The 20,308-nt window shown below is 42.7% G+C and overlaps 1 protein-coding gene across 3 annotated transcripts in view; it reads right to left on the bottom strand.

The window, feature by feature from the left end:
* The window catches only part of PLD1 (phospholipase D1), a 128,615-nt gene that overhangs the window by 83,371 nt on the left and 24,936 nt on the right, over positions 1-20,308 (bottom strand). The window lies entirely within an intron of this gene.

Here is a 20,308-nt window from a genome sequence, read left to right as displayed (position 1 = left end):
CCACTGTCTCTCTGGCAGCATAGCCCAAATGGAACTGTAACCTTGGATTCCTCCAATCTCTCACAGCCTTTGGAATGCCCTCTAAATGCACACTACGGCATGCCTGCCCCCTGTGGACACAGAAGAGGACAATTTCAAGGGAGTAGGGAGGGCTCAGCAGAAAAGTGAATGCAGCTTCAGGCTAGAATGGAAAACTTCCCTTTGATGTCAATGGCAGCAGGACTGGGGCCCCAGGACATTTACATTTAAGGTTATGTGTTTTCCATTTAAAATACTGATGATTTAACTATGAGGGCTTCACCAGAATTGGATGTCACTCACTTGGAATAGGTCTACACAGCATCTGGGAGCAAGCCTCCCAGCCCGGGCCAACAGGTTTGCGCACGGGCTTTAAAACTGGCTGTGTACGTGGTGCTTTTATGTTGCAGGTTGAGCACCCAAGCTCCAGCCCAAGCCTAGGGAGGGGGTGAGCTCCAGCCTGAATTGCAGTGTAGAAGTACTGCCTACACTGTGATCTTTAGAGTGCAAGTCCCACTAGCATGAATCTGTTGACCCCATCTGGGAGGCTCTCTCCCAGATGCTGTGTAGACATCCCCGTAGAAGCACCCTCTTGGTCTGATTTTAAATGGAAAGCAAACAGTGAACTTGCTCAGTCAGTGCATTAATGTGCAGCTAATTGTGTAATAAATCGTACATGGGATAAAACCACAAAATACAACCCATTGCCCTGTCTGGTTCACTAACATTACCAGCTACAACGGATTCATACATAGCTACATTTTCAAACCGGTGCTGCACAGAGAAAGAAACATCCAAAGTCAGTAGAGTAGTCTGCTTTTTCCTTGGTGATTAAAACAACACAATTCCTTGTATTAAAGGATCTTCTAAGGCCCCCTCTCTCCTAGTATCTGTGCACAGGGCTGGCCTTAGGGGTGGACCACCCAGGCAGCCGCCCAGGGCACCCGGTGGTCTAGGGGGTGCCGTGCGGCAGTGCAAACGTGTGCACTGCTGATGTAGTGTCAGAAACTGCTTCCTGGGGGGGCTTCCAGATTTCTCCCTGCTTCCTCCCAGCGGAGGAACATTGCGGGGCGGGGGAAGCAGTGACACACAGATACAGCTCACCCCCACCCCCAACATTCCTCTGTGCCCCCATAGGGGGTTTAGAGGGGGAGCGAGGAGCAACACCAAGTGCTCCATGCATACAGGTCACTTTCCCCACCTGGGCTGTGCTGTGAGGCAAGCATCAGAAGCTGCTGCTCTCTGACCTCCCCTTATGCAGCCCGGGTGGAGAAAGTGACCTGGATGCAGGGAGCCCTGACCTCACTCCTCGCTTCCCCCACCACCCAGCCCCCGAGGGGTGTGCAGAGGAGCAGCGTTCCGGGGAGAGTGGGCAGCAATGTCAGCTGCTCCATGCATTCAGATCAGTTTCCCCACGTGGGCTCAGGACAGGGGTGCAGGGGTTGGGGTGAAGAGGGTGCAGAAGAGGGGCAGTGGCTGGGGGTGCAGGAGGGGAATGCAGGAGTTAGGGGCAAAGGGGAACAGTGTAGGAGTTAGGGCACAGGAGAGGGCAGGGGTGAAGGGGGTGCAAGGGCTGGGAGTGCAGGAGCTAGGGGCAAAGGGGCCGGGGGGGGGGGGTGCCAAAATACAAATTTGCCCTGGGCACCATTTTCCCTAAGGCTGATCCTGTCCATGCACCTCACAATCTTTAATGTATTTATCTTCTCAACACCACTGGGGGAGGGGAGCAGTGCTGTTATCCTTATTTTACAGATGAGGGCCCAAAGCACAAAGAGACTAAGTGATTTGCCCAAGGTCATATAGGAAGTCAGTGACGGAGGAGAAACCCAAGTCACAAGTTAGTGTCCTAGCCACTGGACCATTGTTCCTCTCTAAAGGGCTTGTTACAAGTTACACAGCACTTGAGTAAATCTCTGCATTGTTAATGAGCCTGCTGGAGGCTACACCTAATACTCTTTATGTTAGTGGAAGAAGCAGGTGGTGAGCAATGGAAAAACAGCATCAGAGTCAGGTCATCTGCAACTAAGCAGCAGCATTTGGGAAGGCGTTTCCTGCAATTATGACTAATGTACTCCCTACTTCCTTGTCCCCCTATTAGTAAGCTGAGTCAGTGGAAAATCTGGAGAAAAAGAGACATGACACAAACCTAGTAAAATCTTACATCACTTTTTGTTGCTAATGGGTTTGGTTTCATTTTTTAAGATTTATTTTCCTTTGGCCCTACTGTCCAATTTGCAACCCTCATTAAGATTCAGCAGGGCTTACCCACATGAAGAAGCTCATGGCTTCAGTTGGACTTCTGGTATGAGTGCAGCACAATATGATTAAAGGTTGCAGGATCAAATCCCTCATCCTTAAACACAGTTATGTTTAACCCCAGATAATATCCTTCTACATATCAGCATAATAAGAGTCCCATCAACCTTTGTATCAACATGCAGCTTGACAACTACACTGAAAAGGCTCAGTGACAGACTGTCAGCAGGCGTGAATCAGAGTGGTTTTAAGTCAGTCAATGCAGCTAAACCCATTTATACCAGCTGAGGATCTGCCCCACTTCAAAGAAATGATTTACAAGAGTCACATGTCATTTCTGCTGTTAAATTTCAAACAAAATATTTGCCATGATTATTAAATCGTTTGCTTGGAAAGGGGGATTTGTAACTTTTGGAAATAATTCACTTCACCTTTACAAACAATAATTCATGTGTTTAGACACTTTTAAAGGAGTATTTGTTACACTCTTGGAATAAAGGTAATGCTACGTAACTCTAAAAAATAAAAGGATTGGCTGTGTCAGAAAGCAAATACCCATATTCCATGCAGGCAAAGCCAAGAAACGCAGGGTCGGATTCTCCACTCAATTACATCAGTGCAAATCCAGAATCAGTTCGGTTTCATGTGTGTAATAAAAGCGTGAAATCAGGGTCAAGCCTAGTGCATCAGTTCTGTGTGCATGATTTTTAAGCATGTTAGTGGTTCTGACACCTTCCAATCATCCATGAAGCTGCTTATGTCACAGCAGCAAAGAGTCCTTGCCTGGGCTAAAAAGGATAATACTTCCAGCTAGTTGTAGATTCATTGAGGACTCTCATAGACTTGTCAGATGCCTTTCTGTCTAAGTAAACACACACACACCTAAATACCTCTCTGCCCCATTTGTCCAAGGAAAGGAAATAAAAAGTATAGCTTAAAATGCAAAACTACCAAACCACTCATTTTCATCCTCTATTCTATATCACTATACAGCCTGGCCTTTAATGCAAGTTCTGCATTAACCTGAAGAACAATGCTACACTTCTCCTTGTCGTGACCAGATGCAAAGGCAACTCACTTGTGCCCAGGAGACCTACATTTTTGTCTCCTGCTGTTTAGAATGGTCCTACTATGCTAGCTCCTTGCGTGCCTCTGCCTAAGCTCTTCGTATGGTACGTAAACCACAGTCACGGGAGCAGATTTCCTTTCAACCCTGAAGACAGGTATGCTAGAGTCTTTACAGCCGCAGTTGACAGCCCTTTCAAACCAGCTGGAAAGGCGTATTCGATTATGGTGGCACAATTTCACCCCAGTGACTCCAGTGAAGTTTCACCATGTGTGTGTTTGATGACTGGCTCCACAGAATTGTAAAATTCCAGATGCTTCCAGATCAGAATATACAGTCCACTAGAAAACATGGGTCTCCCAGTGCACTCACCTCACCAGACCAATTACTGACATTCCAGAATAACACAGAGAAGTTTATAAGTGTGATTTCATATTGAATACAGCACCCGATACTGCACTGTTAACGTCAGTAAGAGCATTGCCTAGGCTGGTGGATCAAACCTACAAGATAATAGTATATTTCATTTCCCGCCCCACCACCATTATGATGTGAAATTATTTTACTAGGACATTGCCACTTCTAGCATATGCATGCCATTAAGGGATGGCCACTAGCAGCATAACACTGCATATTTATTCTATCTGCATTTATATCTGGAAAGGAAATAGAATTTTCTTCAGTCTGAAAAGATGTGTTTTATCCTTCTAAGTTCAGCCCTATGAATGATGGCAACTGGGCTTGCAAAAGAGCAGGGTTTACATGGTAAAAGTTAATATAGACACAAATAATGATTTTCCATCTTTATCGCCCACTGTGCAGGTGATAAAGACTTGACGAGAAGAAATGGCAAACAAGCCATTAGAGATTATGTCAAGGATGAATATATACGAGGTGGGTTCGGTATCGATCATAACGTCTTCACCTTCCCTTCGTTCTTTATTGTGCCAGGCACAAGAGTCCTGCTTGTCAGATGAATTGACATAATAAGTTAATGGGTAAACTATTAACAAATGTATCGAGTCTGGTTATTTGCTAGGGGCTGCAGCAGGCCTGTTTGCCAGTGGATAACTTAGGGAAGAATTCTCTTTCAGCTACATCTGCTTTCACAGTAGCAGCCAGACAGTACAAGTCAGCAGGGTGCAGCTGGCACAGGCAGCAGTGGGGGTGATAATTTGCTGCTGGTACAGACAGACAATCCCCTGGAGCAAAGCAGGTGCAGAGACGGAAGTATGGCTCTGTGAGCCAGAATTCTCTCCCTGGACGGGCAGCAACACGCATTCCTTAGTACAGGTCATGTCCCTGTGGCAAAAATCTAGCCCACAAGCCATAAATTACCAGCTCAATTATTACCTATTCCCTGTCTCTCACCCCCCCACACACACCTGACCTCACCCCCTATGTGACCTACTTAAGGGCTGACCAGAATGGCAGCTCCTAAGCACAGGGGCTGCTACTGATTTGCTGCCACCAGAAGCAACTTGCTGGAAAGGCAACAGGGAGGAGCGAGGAGCAAGCAAAGCCATGGCTCGCCTCTTCCCCACTACATGTCAACCATGAGAACTGGCTGGCCACACAGAGGGAATAGCAAATTACCCCTCCTCGCCACATACACACAAAACAGCACAACCAGGGCTCTCTGAGAAGCACCAAGTCTCCCTGTCACATACACACAAACAGCAAAACCAGGGCTCTCTGAGAAGCACTAAGTCCCAGTGAAGGGGCAGCATGCCTCCATACTGCCCTTTACAACGAGCTGAGTCTAACAGGTGCAGTTTAGCTCACTAAAACTTTCGCTAGGGAACAGTGGATTGGTTTGGCCTTGTTTCAAATACCTGAATATTGTGAGCGTGAAAGCTGACCACCACTCTGAACGTTATTGGGCTCATGTATTGCCTAGAGGCTTCAAACATGGTGGGGGGGGGGGATCCACTGAAAGAACAAGGTGTGCAGTGGAGCAGAAATGAGGGTAGAATGAAAAACAAGGAGAGAGAGACAGACTGTGAATACAGAATCAGAAAGGGCAGAGAGAAAAATTCTAGGGAAAAAAGTAAATACTGTATATGCGTCATCCCACTGTGCCAGCCCAGTTTCTAGCAGAGTTTTTCTCTCCCTAATAACATAGCTTGCTCCACCTGCGTCACATTGCCTGTCTATCATAGACTGTGAGTACAAGCTTCTCTTCATCTAGCAAAACACAGATCTGAAATCCTGACTAACCCTTGAGGGCAGGATTTAATTACAGGAAGAAAGGACTGAACAAAAATTTCCTTTATTAACCCTGAAAAGAGTGTGATAGGTTTGCATCATCTCAAACGAAGGGTTGCCAGTCCTGCAGTTTTATCATGAGACTCATGAGAGTTGGTGGGGGTTTTTTAAACCCAAGCTCCTGGGGTCAGATCATCACATGAGAATCTCAGCTTTCGTTACCATAAAAAGTTTCTAGTCCTTGTGGATGTGGGGGGAAACACTTGCAAACGTGACCCCTGAAGGTTCAAAAATCAGAAGGCCAATAAAAAGAGCGCAGATTTTTTTTTACTCTCCTGATTTTCATTCTGCCCTCATTTTCGGTGTCCTGGCTCATGATTTTTGAACACACAGGGTTGCAATAACACAGACTACATTAGATTCATTCATCCCCAATTTCTTCCATTATATGTATTATGTATCACCACTTTGTAATGAGGTTATGATGCTGACACAAACTATTTTAAACACTTATCAAAGACAATGCGATAACCTTAATTTAGGAAAAATTCAAGTTAGCAGTGCTGGCTTCCAGCAGAAACAGCGATTTCCTGTTAACGCTTCCCAGCATATGATGCTGTGCATGCACTCTCATCCTCACTGAGACAAGCACTCTCACAACCACTGCTGATTAGCCTAATTTCAGTTCTCATGACCTTTCTCTCACCTTAGTGACCTTTCAGTGAGGTTTCTTAGAAAAATCTCCAGTTCCCATTCTTGGTTTTGTGTCGCAGCTCATAGTACTTTGGCAGGACACCACGTTAAGTCTACTAATTCAATTCCTGTGTACGGTGTTGAGAAGACAAGACTTGTGATTTTCAGAGTCTCAAGCAAGAACAAGAGCAGAGGAGGGAAAGAAAATAACTGAACTATGCATTCCCTTTCTTCCACCCCTGCTGCTCATGAGTTGCTGCTGAGTTAAGCCAGGACCTCATAAGGCCCCCAAAGCACATTGCCCTCAATAATCATTTGCCCTGCTTGTGATGAAACCTGCCTCTGTCTACATTCTTCCCAATTCTTCATCTTCCAGCCTTGAAACTCTGGATCTGGGCTGCTGCCGCTTCCCACAGCTCCCATTGGCCGGGAATGGTGAACCATGGCCACTGGCAGCTGTGGGCGGCCATGCCTGCAGACGGTCAATGTAAACAAACTGTCTCGCAGGCATGGAGGCTCTTTTTAAAACCAGGTGCAAAACCAGCAGAAGCCAGGCCAGACTACACAGAGATGCTACAATAAAGCTGGGGGTTTTTTTTATAGCACAGAACAGTCCCCAAAACAGGAAGTTATTTATGTTGCAAAACATTCCTATTAGTCCAATAAAAACTAGACTTAATCCAAATCTAGAATATCAAAATCAAACAGCCATCCAGTTTTGGATTCAGATTGGATCCTGGATCTAAATTTCATGACTAAGGCCCACCTCTATTCAAAATAAACATACTACAAAATTATTATTGAGAAGTAAAACTCATGAGAAAATCTCCAGGAGCAAGAACTCAATATCTTGTTCCTGATGACTCGTAGCTGCTACCTTTTGGCTATATTGGGTTTGTATTATTGATTTCTATAGTTCTTCTTGTGAGAGACACTCATTGGCAAGCCATGAGTCAGCTAGACTGCATAAAGAGAATGCTTAACCATTGGCACCAAAAATCCTATGACTCAATCATATGAATTAGACTCAGAGTTGGTAGGGAGTTTATAAGACAGATTCTGTTGTAAATCACAAGCAACTCCATTTAAGTTACTGCATATATTATTATTCATTATCTGTACTGGTAGCATCAATGAACCCAAGTCATGGACCAAGACCTGATGGTGCTAGGTGCTGTACAAACACTGAACAAAGATAGTCCTCTGTCCCAAATAGCTTACAATCTAAGTATAAGACAAGAGACAACAGATGGATGAAGGCAAGTAGATGGGAGAATGCAAGGACACAATGATGATCAACAAAATCTCAGCATACCAGTTGACTAAACCACCTCTACGCTAGAAAAATTTCCTTGTTACTGATAGTGAGTATTAGCAACAGGTGAGCTGAATGAACGCTGAGCGCCGTTTATCTGCAAGTTTAGATAAGGACAAACCATGTTGAGCTCCATTCCAGAGAATGTGGTTAAACCTTGAAGAGGGGTGGGTTCTGATGCTTTGGGTCAATATCTAGCTGAAACCGATTCTTTCATCTTGCAACTGCACAGTTCTTAATCACTGATGCCATAAGTAGTTATCATCCCAGTGGCAATAAATGACTCACCTAGAAATAACTGTTTATGGACACAATTAAGTGTCCATTACAAACTTGACTCCTTTCTACACTTGTGACTTCTTTCCTCATGCATGTTTTGCCCTATTAGTTCATTTCATTTTTTTAGTCTCCTCTCTGTATTAAAGATTGATCATCTTATCCTTATATGCATTGTCTCATCAGAGTTGGTAAGGACTCATACTGAAAAGAAGTGAGAAATATGCCAGTTTTCCATTGCACTCAGAGCATTTCCCCACCCTTGGGGCCTGTCCTTGGGACCTGTCTCAAAGTCATGCTGTTCCCTTTCCAATTGTTGGTTTTTGTTTTAATGCTTTGCAAAACATGAATGTTTATAGAAGAACACCTGATTCTGATCTTGCAACAATTTTACATGATGTTACTTCACTGGCTTCAACTGTTACTCCAGGTTTATACTGGTTCAAGTGAGATCACAATACAGCTCTGTAGGTCTGGACACATTTTAAATTATTGTTTTCTTAAGCCTATAATTTGCAAATAATGGGCCAGATTCCCAACTGGCATCAATCACGGTAGCTTCAGTGGAACTAAGCCAATTTATGCCAGCTGAGAACCTGGTCCTTTAGCTTTAGGAATTGGTTTAATATGAAAACAGATACATATGAAGAGAGTAGAATATAATTGGTTTATGGACCTAAAACCTTTAGTGAGTTCTACAAACTGTAAGGATGCACGAAGCAACGGATTTTGCATTTGGATCTCTGTCAAATCAAGCACACGAACAGCTCTCTATTGGCTACACATCTAATTAAGTTCATAAAAATAAGGTATTCTTTCCAAAGTCAACAGTAACTAATATGCTAAACTGGTTTCAGAGCTGCCTTATTAAAAGCTGCATATTTCCTCTTCAGAGATCCTCCAGGATACTCATGTAGATCTGAGGCTAGCTGTTTTAGCAGAATACAAGCATATCGCCAGTTAATAATGACTGCTGACAGTCCCTCAGATACGTAATTTGTCCAGAATTTTGGAAAGCTGCTTCTGAGGTGAGAATTTAACTCTAGATAAATAGGAAAGAACTGAATACATAATTTACAAAGTTACTTTTGATCTTTAGTCCATGCACCTTCCAAACAGCTATGTTTATTTAACTGGCCGAGGTAAGCAAGGACCTACCCTCAACTTTATGGCATTTTTTTCTGTTTGTCTGTCTAGCTATAATGCAATAATGTCTGAATGCTGTGCCTGATCAACTCTAAAATTTCAGGGAACATTCTAGGCATCAACAGGCAAAACCCTATTGATTTTAGAGAAAACTGGAAAACCAGAAGGGGGAAATAGGGGACACATGGAGCTCCTGCCATCTGGGTAAATGAGCCAACAGCTTCAATTGAACTGCCTCAGTAACTGTGGACTGATCAAAGAACCACCTGATGGCAGCCATTAGCACCTTCCTGCATAACATCACACCCCTTCTCAGCTCTGCTCATTCTCTCAATATTTGAGATCCTACATTAAAAAGAAAAGAAATAAGAATGGTGGTAAGAAAGGGGAAAATGGGGGGAAGGGAACATTGGGAGTGCACACAGCACCCTTGGCATGGGGGGGAAGTTGGAATGGGGGCACACTGAACCCCCCGTGTGAAGGGGGAAGAATGGGGGAGAATGAGGGGGCTGAGGACATGAGGGACACACAGAGCCCCTGGCAGGTGGCAGAGGGGGAAAACTGGGAGGGCACACAGAGTTTCTGCATGAGCAGGGAATGGGACAGCACACAGAACCTCTGGCAGAGGGGACTGGGAGAACCTAGTATAGAGGATTGGGAATAAACATGAAGGCCTGCCGACGCCGGGGAGGAGAGCAAGGGGGATATTCAGAGCCTCTGGCAGGGGAGGCGGTGAGGAGAGTTGCAGGGAGTCCCTGAAATAGAGGGGAATGAGAAGTGGCATACAGGGAGCTTGTGGGGTCAATGGAGGGACGCAAGGAGCCCTGATCTATGCTATTCACTTGGCCTACAGAAGCAACTAAGCGCACAACCCTCTAGTTTAGTTGCATTTGGAATGTTAAGATTTTCCTTGTCTACCATAAATAACAGCAAGTGCCTTATAAAACCAATGGGTGATTTTAATTATTTTAATGCTCACATTTACAAAGGAAAACGCTTTGCCACCAGCTCAAGTTTTATATGTTATTCAACACTGTTCTGGGATGGGCAGACAGACAGATTGCCAACTGCCAAGTTGTATTTTCTGCATTAAATTTCAAGTGCTATGTGGTGAGCGACAGCACTGGAATCCAATCTGGCATTTGAATCCAACTGCATTTAAGTGGATTTATGGCATAATTGGACATATTACAGTAGTTCCCATAACTCAGAAGAGCCAAATTCAGCCCTGGTACGCTGCCTTTAACTAAGCTGTACCTGCTTACGCCAGGGCTGAATTTGGCACTAGATATCAAAGTTTCATGCACCCTTCTCAGTTCTTTATGAAGAGTAGTCTATCAAGACAACTCAGCTGCCCACTTCCCACCCTTTCCTGCTCATTCCACATACCCCTACACACACTTGTGCAGGTACTCTCTCCCTACACACAAACCAACAATGAAAATAACCCATGCAGAAGAGTAAGGGGGTGCCTTGGCCACATGCTCCTCTGTTTGAGTTCATTGGGCAACTGAGCTCCTGTTATTCTGCTGGCTGTCACTTTGACCTCCACTGGTGATATTCTGTTTCCTCTTTTACCCTGTTGATTTTGTTAACCTCCCTATATGAAGGAAAAGGAACCCCAACTCCTGTAAATTACATTTTCCCAGACTGCTACTCCCTGGTTTAAGTAAGTGCTACATTCATTGCGCTTCTGCTTCACATGACCTTGATGAACTTATGCTCTCAGAGATACACTATATTTAGTGTGTTACGATTATGATAAATGTATTCAATTTCCTTGACTTCCTTCCTACTGTTGCAGACACACCTTTCGTTCTAAAGCCCTTTGTAACAAAAGGGAGAATACAGCTGAGTCCAGTACATAGTATGAAATCTACTTCCGTTCTGAAAAAAATCTAGCTCTCTGGTCAACTCACTTAACAAATTGCTACATTCACCATCATCCTACTTATGACTGATACTCCAGAGTCTTTCAAACTTCATCTCTGTAAGGCTCTTTTCAGCTCTACTGTTTACATAAAGTTTGCAACTTACTAGTAATAAATCATATCTTAATGTGAGGCCATATCTTTCCATTTTCATTCATTTTATTATTTATTTGTATAGCAGTAATTCCTAGAGGACCCAATTTGGACTCCACTCTGCTCAGCACTATATACACACATAACGAAAAAATAGTCCTTGCTGAATGTAACTATGGGCCAAGGACTTTCCCCCTCTGTGGATGAACGCCCACTGATTTCACTGGCAGTTCCTGACGTGGATCAATGGTAGTGTAAAGTCCTGTGAATCACTGCATTTTGCCCTTTCTCTAGCAAATTAAAGTTATAGGTGCCCTCTTGTAGCTAAACCAAATGCCTGAAAACTTATTCACCAGCTCGGGTCCTATATGCAGCAGCTCCTGCGCCACCAGGCTAGATATGTGCTTCTTTGAACTGGGAATCCAGAAGCTAAACTGCTGTTTTTCCTCCCAAGCTGTCCCTAAAAGGGAATTGGAGATGTGAGCCTCCAACCCTTACATAAGTAGTCCCTGCTCATGGGAATACTCCCACAGCCTTGAAGGGGACTGCTCGTAAGATTAGGGGCTGCTTGTGTCAGTGAGGTTGCAGAATTGGGGAATGTGATCTGTTTCAGGAAATACTAGAAGACGTGCACAAAGGGATTGTAAACTGGAATCGTGTAGCAAAGCTGTTGTCCTGAAGGCTTTTGCATAGCCTTCTGGGGCCCTCGGGAATATATTCATTGTATGGGCATTTTGGGGTCCCCATAGGTTTACGATTAGAAATTATGACAAACAGTTGACAAGAACAAGCACTTATGGACTTATTAATTGGAGGCACGGCACTGAAGGAGTGAATATCAAAAAGGGAGGGGAGGGGAAAAGGGCTATTAAGAGAGAGAAGGGAACTAAGATGCATTTTCTGAATTAAAGATGAACCGACCATTATAAACTTAAATGGTTAGATTCCAATTTCAGTTAAATTGGTGTAAATCCAGAATGACCGCATTAGCTTCAGATTTGTACCTGTTCAACTGAGATCAGAAACGGGCCTATTAAATGGTAATCATGTTCATTATAAAGAAAGAGCTGGCAGAATAGGAGTCTGTTTCTAAATTAAATAAAACTAAACACCAGCAGATTTATGCAAAGTAGCATGCAATACACTGATTGACATTGCCAGCAGAAATCTTTTTAGGATTCCTTAAAACAACACATAGATTATTACATCATCAAGGAAACCAGAGCATCATAAATATTGCCAATGTACTTAAATTTATAACCCATCAGCCCTGCTGCCAAGTGGTTACCTACACACTTCCAATAATATAACAGAATAAATATTACTTCTCGTCAGTTGTTGTGCCCATTTGGAGTATTACTGCTCAGCAGGCTTTCAATGGACAATTTCGGTAAATACACAAGAAATACTTGGGGGTAGGGAGAAACAAAATATACTTGGGCTCAGACATAGATACCTACGTCTTGTTTGCTCCTTTTCCCACTGGCCAAATATGGCCAAATTGCCAGAATCTCATTAAAAACTCAGCGTGATCAGGCCTGATCTCATGAATTTCTCTCTCAGTAAACATTTCTAAGTTGCCATGGACCATCTGTTATACTGTAAGGGTCCGATCCAAAGCTCATGGAAGTCAGTGGGAATATTTCCATTTACTTTAATGGGCTTAGGATCTGACCCTTAGAGCACTGATTTTTAATATATAATAAATTAAATGTTCTTTTCAAAAGCATGTGTTGCATAGGATTTCATATTTTCAGACTTTATAGCCTTTTAAATCCCAAACCAGCAGTCCTTACCACGCAAAGATCAGGTGATCATGCACTCAGAAAACTGATAAAGACCAGAGACAAATTTCTGCATGACAAGTATGTGTGTTACATACTGCTTCAGGATAGCATTCTCTACTTTAGATTGTTTCCATGGCCCTTTAAGCATGACTGAGAGGTAACAGTTGCAATTCACTAGGTAGATCTGAGTGCTGATATGTTAAGTGTTTCTGATTGAGCATTCAAGAAAATACCAAACAATGCATGTTTTGCATTCTTTATAGAAACATGCCAAAGGAACCACATAAGTATATTTTCCTGAAATACTTCATTTCTGAATAAAGAGAACACATTTGTACAAAATAAAATGATTCTATGAGCTATTTATTTTCTTGTGTAACAGAACAATAATAAAGCTCAGTCTCTCTCAACCCAAATATCTCTGTTTCATTTGTACAGTGAGATCACTTGACATCACAATGTGTTGTCAGGGAAATGATTAGGCTATCACAAGTTATTTATACCCTGTCAGAAGTGCAGATTATATTATTACCATATTGGTCTCTGAACCCTGGCTCCAGAGGCCTCCATCAGAAATGGGCCTGACTTGTAGTAAGTAATAGGTAAAAGGCAATCACAGCCCCAAAGTATTTACAGTGTAATTTGAGACAAGTTGCAGCAACTGAGCACGCTAAAAAGTGGACTCAATTTTGTAAATGAAGGAAAAAAAAGGCTAAGAAACAAATATGTCTGTGTGACTCAGAGTAACAGGCAAAACTGGCATTTCAGAGAGCTCGGAGAAGTATTGGGAAAGCAACTCTAAGGTGTCTGATCCTTTACGCATTAGTAATGTTCCTAGGTAAAAGGATTAAGAAATATAAAGGCACCTCACCAATGGGGCTTGTAGCATGAAAGCGTGAGAATGGTTCAAGGCAAGTTACTGCATGAAACAGTGGCCAGGAAAAGCCAGGATACAGTGAATAATCCACCTGCACAGGTTTGGACAAAGAATGCCACAGAGCTGATCTGTTGAGCGACAGTGCCGTTTGTTTCCTTGCACTGCAATGCTGGTTTGTGATAAAGATCTGTCCTTCAAGCTCCAAGTCACTTCCTTTATCCTTTGCATATCCAGAAACATTAGGTACAAACAAGCCTGATCCTCCATTGTCCTGCACCCTGTGTAATCATTTACACCATAGTGAAGAGAGGGTGAAGTAGGTGTAAAACATTATATACCCACTTTGCACTGGTGTAAATAACATCTTCAGGTTCAGAGCAACAAGAAACAGGCCCATTATGTTTTGATATGGAGCCACTCAGCCCCGGGCTGCCCTTAAAACATAGACTGACTTAGCTATGTCGCTCAGGGGTATGAAAAAAAATCACACCCCTGAGCACTGTAGTTAACCAGACCTAATCCCGGTATAAGAATCCTTTCATCAACCTAGTTATTGCTGGTCAGGGAGATGGATTATGTACATCAGTGGGGAAACCCCTTCCATCAATATAGGAAGCATCTACACTCTGAGCACTACAGCAGCACAGTTGTAAGTCAGGAAAACAATGGCTTGATTCCCCTTCTGCTGACGCTGATGTGAAAAAAGTTAAAACATTTTTTTAAAAGATTGACATTGAAACAAAAACTTTTTGATTGATCCTGCGCAGATTTTTTTTCAAATTATAGGTGTGATGTTGCAGTCCATATGTTTTATGGAAATATGCTAGTGAGTGTGAATACAGAAGGGATGTGGACAAATTGGAGAGAGTCCAGCGGAGGGCAACGAAAATTATTAGGGGGCTGGAGCACATGACTTACGAGGAGAGGGAGAGGGAACTGGGGTTATTTAGTCTGCAGAAGAGTGAGGGGGGATTTGACAGCAGCTTTCAATTACCTGAAAAGAGTTTCCAAAGAGGATGGAGCTAGGCTGTTCTCAGTGGTGGCAGATGACAGAACTAGAAGCAATGGTCTCAAGTTGCAGTCGGGGAGGTCTAGGTTGGATATTAGGAAAAACTATTTAATTAGGAGGGTGGTGATACCTGGTGGAGCAAACAGCTGTGCATATCTCTCTATCAGTGTTATAGAGGGCAGACAATTTATGAGTTTACCCTGTATAAGCTTTATACAGAGTAAAACGGATTTATTTGGGGTTTGGATCCCATTGGGAGCTGGGTGTCTGGATGCTGGAGACAGGAGTACTTGCTGAGCTGTTTTCAGTTAAGTCTGCAGCTTTGGGGGCGTGGTTCAAACCCTGGGTCTGTGTTTCTAGCAGGCTAGCGTATCTGGCTCAACAAGACAGGGTTCTGAAGTACCAAGTTGGCAAAGAAAACGGGCTCAGAGTAGTTTCAGCACATCAGGTGACAGTCCCAAGGGGGTCTCTGTGACCGAACCTGTCACAATAGGTTCATGAAAGCTTTTAAGATTTTGATGTTTTTGTCTCGTTTCAGGATGGGGAAAAAATGTTGTAATCTTGAAACTCTCTTGGGACGGGAAAATCTTCTCCTGCAGTAACAACCACAACTCAGCTTGTTAAGCATATGAAATGGAAAGATGTCTGTTCCCTCCTTCTGCAAAATATTAATAGGATTATTACCCTCACATTGTTAATTCTGCTTGTATGTTATATCTCTGGTACACCTTTGTGTGTCTTGTTTATTTAGACTCTAGGCTCTTCAGGGCACGGACTGTCTCTTACTCTATGGCTATGTCTTCACCAAAAGCTACTGCTGTAAAATCCGAGTGGAGATAAACACAGGTGGAGACTTTTTTACCTCAATGTAGCTAGTCGAGGTCAATACTATACCCCCCCCCCCCACACCTGCAAGTTTACCTTGACTAAGGTAAAAGCTCCTTGAGCCTTGTTTCACTAGGATTGTCCTTGTGCACGTGTGTTTATGTTTGGTAGATGCAGGAGATCAGAAAGACAGCAACTCAAGGCGATAAAGAGTGGAAAATATTGCAGAAAACGATCAGTAAATCAAAAGGAACAAAAAAAAAACAAAAAACACATGAACTATTGCCTGTACAGAAGTGCTAGCTAGCTGAGATAATAGATAGTCCAGGAAACACACACCCAGGGGAAATCAAACTGTCTAGTTTAGCAATGCCACACCGACCTATCAGATTTAGGACCATCACATTTATATTGAGCCCTACACTCAGGTCATGTCTTTACTGGAAAGTCTGTTTAGACACTGAGATCTGATCTACACTATAGATCTATGTTGCCTGTGCGATGTAGTTACACCATGTGAAAAATCCACTCCCCTGAGCAATGCAGTTATACCAATCTGACCCCCTGTGTAGACAGCGCTACGTCAGCGGCGACAGCTACCAGGGAAATGGATTAACTATGCTAACAGGAGAGCTCTCTCCAGTCAGAATAGCAGCATCCTCACTCAAGTACTACAGCAACACAGCCGCATAGGTACAGCTGCACCAATGCAAAGTTTTAAGTGTAGACCTGCCCTGAGAGAGAGAGAGCGCGCACTACCTCAAGTTAGCTATCTTAATATAAAAACCTACACCTTTCTGACAGTGAAGAAATAACCTTACTCTATGTCATTACAGTGCCTAGCCCAATAGGACCTTTGGGCACTACTATAATAGAAGTAATAATACATTACTCCTATGTTACTTTATCACTTTGCCCTGTCCCTAATCTCAGTATTAGCAAATTTTGGTTCAAACACAACGTCTAGAGTGGCAGGGTCCTTCCCTGCTTTTGCCCATGTGAATAATGGAGTTATTTTGTATATAACAAGTTTTTGTTCTTCTAGGCATAAATGATTCATCTTTCTGCCTGCATCTCATCTTTCTCCTCTCTTAGGAAGAAGAAGAAATATTCACAGATTGTTTAGAGACTTTCTGTTCTCATGCATCCACCAAACATAAACACACATGCACAAGGACAAACTCACAGAAGTCACTTTCCACTCCTATTTAGACAGATGGTTTTCTCAGAGATTAGAACGCCTCTGAAAAATACTAGAGCGGGCGAGTTGTCTGACAAATGAAAAACAGGTTTGGGCTTTGATTATCTAATCTTTCATTTATATTGCTTATTGACTTTAATGATCCAGAAAGCATCTGTGGGGAGCATGTTCTTGGGATGAGTGATACGTCTGAGCCAGGTTTGACTGAGACATGATCCCGACACTACATGGAATCCCTGGGATAGTACCACTGAACAATGTACAGATCCAGTGTTCCCAGCTCTCATGATTTCATAGCAAGTCTTATGATATTTGGTGGTGTTAAATCCCCAGCTCCTGGAATCATGTGATTAGGTGAGAATCTCAGCTTTCATTTAAAAAAAAAAAAAGGTTCTAGGCCCTAATGGCTGCAGAGAAAAGCTTGAAAATGTGAACCCTAAAGGTTCCTATGCCAGAACACAAATAAGAAGAACTCCATATTTTTTATTATTTTTTAAAAATCTCGTGATTTTAAGACAGACAATCTCATAATTTGGGGGGTGGGTTAACTCATAATTTTTGAACTACTAAGGCAGTACTTGGCAATACTAAGATCACAGATAGGCATCTGTTCCTGTGCAAACGCATATGTTTATATATTACTGACAGGCGGTGCTGCTACACCGCCCACGGCACAGAAGGTACGGAGCTGTGAGAGGAAGGAGAGAAATGTGCTTGCCCTCCTCCTCCCACTCACTGGTTCTCCTGCTGCTGCTTCCCCACTCAGTGCAGCACAGCAGCTAGCCTGAGTGGAGAGGAAGTTCAAGGAGGACAAGGAGCAGAATCAGAGGACACACTCAGAAGCCTCTTCAACTGTAAACCTTTCCAGGGCAGCGTGTGTCTTTTTTCCAGCCTTACCCAGTATAGCGTTGACACTTAATGAAAAGTAACCGCAGGCCAAAGCCTGCTGTCTTTACTCGCTGTCCACTCAATCCTTTCTCAGTAAACTCTCAACAATGTCAACAGCAGTTTGCCCAAGCAAGTAAAAACTGTGTAAAGATCAGTGAGGCCGACTGCCCCTTCCTGCAAAGAAACATTCAGGACAGGGAAATGGAGAAAAATCTCCACAAGGTCCCTCGCTGAGTTTTTAGACAATTGTCCCACTGGGACAGAGGGGCCTACCAACAACTCTAGCAACTTCACTTGGATCCCAGGAGCTCAGCAGGAAGGCAGGGCTATCCAGATCTAGACTCTGCTTTTGAGGGCAAAGGAGAAGCTGAGGGAAATGTCGGTGGGGACCGCAGCTGACCTGGACTAACTGGAGTCTCTCTCTCAGACAACTTCACAGTTCTGCAAGGCCACTTCCCCATCCCTTTCACAAGTAAATGGAAATGGGGTTGGCGGAGTATGTATACTGTGGTCGTACACCTGGTGGTGACACCTGTTTTTACTAATGAAACCAAAGTCCACGATAGCAGAAAAGAGAACAAACAAGCTTCCTGGAAATATCATGCAATTTTCAACATCGGGCCATCTATTTCTCTTGTGCTAATCAAAATCAAGCTCACTTTTGCTTACACAGCATCAACTAGATAAACAGAAGTATTGGTCTCCAGGTGAGGCTTTGTGTCACTCTCTCATGACTCATGGTGAACTTATGATGGACCAAACCAGAAACATTTATCTGAAGCATCCCTCTCTCCGTGCCCTGCCCTCCAGAGAAAACTGAACCAGACCTGAACTCCCCTTAGGTTCTGTAAAAATAAAAACCTGACCAACAAAGGTTTTGTAAAAACCTAAACCAAAATGTGACTTCCTCTGTGCAGCTCTAGCCAACATGATGCAAGAGCATCTTGATGGCTCAGGAGTGAGTCATGTTCAGCCCCTCAGGGTGAGTTTCCACAGAACAGGACTTGTGAGGGCGAGTTAATAACGAGGGGGAAATGTAGTACAAAAATGGTCAATAAAACAAGAGTAGCAAAAAAGGAAAGTGAGACCATTCAAACACTAACATAACACAGTCCAGGAAAAAAACACCCATGGAGGAAATCAGATCATTTTGTTTAGCAATGTCACACACCTGCCATTCAGTTTTAGGACCACCACATTTACACTCAGCCCCACTCTCAGGCAAATAACAAGTGTGCTCTTAACGTGGGTGAGCAAATCTGTGTTAGTTAACTCAGGATAAAATAGCAGTGAAGACACAGCAATTTGGCTTTAACTCAGATTAGCAGTACAAGTTCAATGCCATGTTGCCCTAAAGGCTTTTACTCAAGCTGCTAACCTGAGTTAAAAGGTGAGTTGCCATGTCTTCACTGCTGTTTTAACGTGAGTTATCTAAATAGAAGTAGAAACACACCTTGTTAAGGGTGGATCTTCACTAAGGAAAAAAAAAAAGATGTGTTTTACAATGACATAGCTATCTTGATGTAAAAACACACCATTTTGCAATAAAAGACAGCATAATAGACCAGAATAGAACGAGTTAAACTATTGCAATGTTTTTGGGCTCATGTGGGCTATTTTTGGAAAGGGCTTTCTTCCAGACCCTCATCCAATGTATGCAGAAAAGGCATTCTTAGAAACCTGAATAAATATAAATGGCTTTGATTTTTAAATAAAAGCTGACGTTTAGGGTCAATAAAAATCTATGGCAATACCAGCAAAATGCATATCTTATGCTTCTAATTTCCAGTAGGTTTGCAAATTGATTTAAGATCATTTCTACCAGATTGCAGAGTTAACAACTGTGTGAAAAAATGTGTCAATAATTTGTAATAGATGGATAAAATATGCAAAACTGCACCTATTTTCTTAGCTTTTTTTGTGAAGTCACTTGTAAAAAAAAAATCCCTGGTTGAGGAGGGCAATCCCATTGTGAATCATGATTATTTTCCTTAAAGTAGACTCACCCATAGAAAAAAGAAAACTTCATAAAATTCTGTAGGTTAACAATGTCAGGCCCTCACACTTTGTTACTGTTACAGAGCTAGTAAAATTGTATGTTTGTGTCATATGATCTATTCTGCTTCATAACAGAGTGGATCATTTCACAAGAAAAGTATTTTACATAAACGAACATCCACAGCAGTTTTAAAAGGACAAAATTGTGACTGCAAAAATTGCTCTGTCATCAGCTATGAGCACTCTAGGTGTAGACCTAATTCCATTAGCTACAACACACTTACAGGTGTATCTTTAATGGAAGAAGTGCATGTTTCTAGGAAATGAAAGAAACAGTTTAAGCACAATAAATCTCAATTTGTTTACATTACAGTCTTTTCCAGCAACATTAGCAGGGACACATCCACATAAAAAATTTTCCCATGATCCTGAAATGTGCACCTTGACTAAATCAAATATCTGAACAGGTTTTGGATCAGGTCCCATGAGATGGATTTTGAAATCTATTATACATCCTAGAGTTGACTCTCAGTGAGAGCTGGATGCCTAACTCCCGTAGTTGCTCCTGAAAAATCCAACCCTTATGATTTACTGAGTAGCAAGACCTTTAGGAATAGGTGCTTTCCACACATTCGTAATCGGTCACGCAATGACATTTTGATTTGATTTTTATCAATAGGTCCCATTACCATTTGTACTCCTTATTTAGTTTTATTTACTA

This window comes from Lepidochelys kempii, chromosome 9 (assembly GCF_965140265.1).
Source record: "Lepidochelys kempii isolate rLepKem1 chromosome 9, rLepKem1.hap2, whole genome shotgun sequence".
Lineage (NCBI taxonomy): Eukaryota > Metazoa > Chordata > Testudines > Cheloniidae > Lepidochelys > Lepidochelys kempii.
The sequence above is the reverse complement of the archived record's forward strand: the minus strand, read 5'-3'. Positions and strand labels throughout refer to the sequence as shown.